Source organism: Mandrillus leucophaeus, unplaced genomic scaffold (assembly GCF_000951045.1).
Source record: "Mandrillus leucophaeus isolate KB7577 unplaced genomic scaffold, Mleu.le_1.0 Scaffold60, whole genome shotgun sequence".
NCBI classification, from domain to species: domain Eukaryota; kingdom Metazoa; phylum Chordata; class Mammalia; order Primates; family Cercopithecidae; genus Mandrillus; species Mandrillus leucophaeus.
This window is the reverse complement of record NW_012106475.1, coordinates 6346622-6348503: the sequence shown is the minus strand read 5'-3', so window position 1 is coordinate 6348503 and position 1882 is coordinate 6346622. Positions and strand designations below refer to the sequence as shown.

At 49.7% G+C, this 1882-nt stretch overlaps 1 protein-coding gene across 1 annotated transcript in view; it reads right to left on the bottom strand.

Moving 5' to 3' along the window:
* The window catches only part of CDKL1 (cyclin-dependent kinase-like 1 (CDC2-related kinase)), a 68734-nt gene extending 68335 nt beyond the window's left edge, over positions 1–399 (bottom strand). The window contains exon 1 of the mRNA XM_011999754.1: positions 212–399. The gene's annotated coding sequence lies outside the window, so the exon portion shown is untranslated. The remainder of the gene's footprint in view (positions 1–211) is intronic.
* Positions 400–1882: the final 1483 nt, after the last annotated feature.

Here is a 1882-nt window from a genome sequence, read left to right as displayed (position 1 = left end):
GGCCCCGGGGGGCCGCCCTTAGTCCACGGGAGCTGTCCTGACCGCGGGCCGAGCCCCTGCACGTCCTGCTGCCGGGAGAGCAGACCTGCTAGATTTGCAAACTTCCGCAGGCCGTGCAAAGCGCAGCTGTAACCGCGTCTGCGGGGAAGACGCCTGCGCTAGGAGCCCCTCCTGAGCGGTCCACATTTCCCTGGAACAGCCGTCCCCACACCTCAGAACCGCGGTTATTCCCTTTGGTCCCTTGGAGGCAGCTTCTGTGTCTGTGCTGATCAGTGCTGCGGCGTCAGTGAATGAATGAGAGGGAGAAAGGAAAGAAGAGGAAGGCGTGACCGCAGAAATTGGTTAAAGTCAGCACTTTCCTCCTACAGCAGGGAAGGTTCCACTGTAGTCTTCTGCTGTGGGACCCTTCTGGTGTGGGAGGTGGAAGCTTACAGAGCCTGCCTTAATTGTTTTCGGTTCCTTTCCCCCATCCTTCTCCCGACGGACTCCTGCTGCTCTGATCTGACACACTGGCAGGAAGCGGATGGACCTGTGGAAATCATGAAATCATGTCAGTTGCCACTGGGCAGATTGCCTCACACTTTGTCATCCGCCCCGTTCCCGGTGCCAGCATCAATGCGGGTATTTGCCCTGGAAGCAGTACCCGAGGAGAGAAAATTAACACAGTGTCTATGAAACGGGAGTCAATCCCGTGTCAAGCAGCTTGCTACTAAATGTAAACCCAGGTAGGGTTCAGAAAGGAGCCTGGAGCTGAGGAGGGAGGGCTGGTGGTTGCCCTGGAAACCCAGTACAGGGATGGCCTAGAGGTGGTCTGTGAACAGAAATTGTTTGCAAATGGCAACCACTGATCTGTTTTCTGTCTCTATAGTTTTGCCTTTTCCGGAATGTCATGAAAATGGAATCAGACCGTATGTAGCCTTTTGAGGATAGTGGATCTCCCCCGCCACCCCAACTCTAGTGAGCTTTCAGATGAGATTATAGCCGCAGATGACAATGTAAATTCAATCTTGTGAGAGACCTTGAGCTAGGAGCACCCAGCTAAGCCATACCTGGGTTCCTGACCTCTAGAAACTGAAATATGTTTGCTGTTATGTTTTGGGGTAATTTGTTATGCAGCCATATATATCTAACACAGAAGCCCTTTTATTAATAGGAGGCTGAGAAAGTTCACCTTCATTCCTAGTTTGCTTAGTTGTGTTTTTGTTTGCTTTTTAAAATTATGAATGGACATTGAATTTTATCAAATGCATTTCTTCATCTATTGAGATGATCATTTGCTTTTTCTTTCTTTTCTTTTCTTTTCTTTTCAACTGAGAGGGGGTCTCGCTCTGTCACCCAGGCTGGAGTGCAGTAGTGTTATCACTGCTCACTGTACCCTTGAACTCCTGGGCCTAAGCAATCCTCCTACTTCTGTCAGGCCTGAGTAGCTGGAATTATAGGTGTTCACCACCTAATTGTTTTTATGTAGTCTGTTGATACAGTGAATTACATTGATTTTTAGATGTTAAACCAACCTTTTGTTCCTGGGATAAACCCAACTTATTTATGATTTTATCATTTTAATATATTGCCGGGCACGGTGGCTCACGCCTGTAATCCCAACACTTTGGGAGACCGAGGCGGCGGATGACGAGGTCAGGAGATGGAGACCATCCTGGCTAACACGGTGAAACCCCATCTCTACTAAAAAAATACAAAAAATTAGCCGGGCTTGGTGGTGGGCGCCCGTAGTCCCAGCTACTCAGGAGGCTGAGGCGGGAGAATGGCGTGAACCCGGGAGGCGGAGCTTGCAGTGAGCCGAGACAGCGCCACTGCACTCCAGCTCGGGCGACAGGGCTAGACTCCGTCAAAAAAACAAACAAACAAACAAAGAACAGATCTT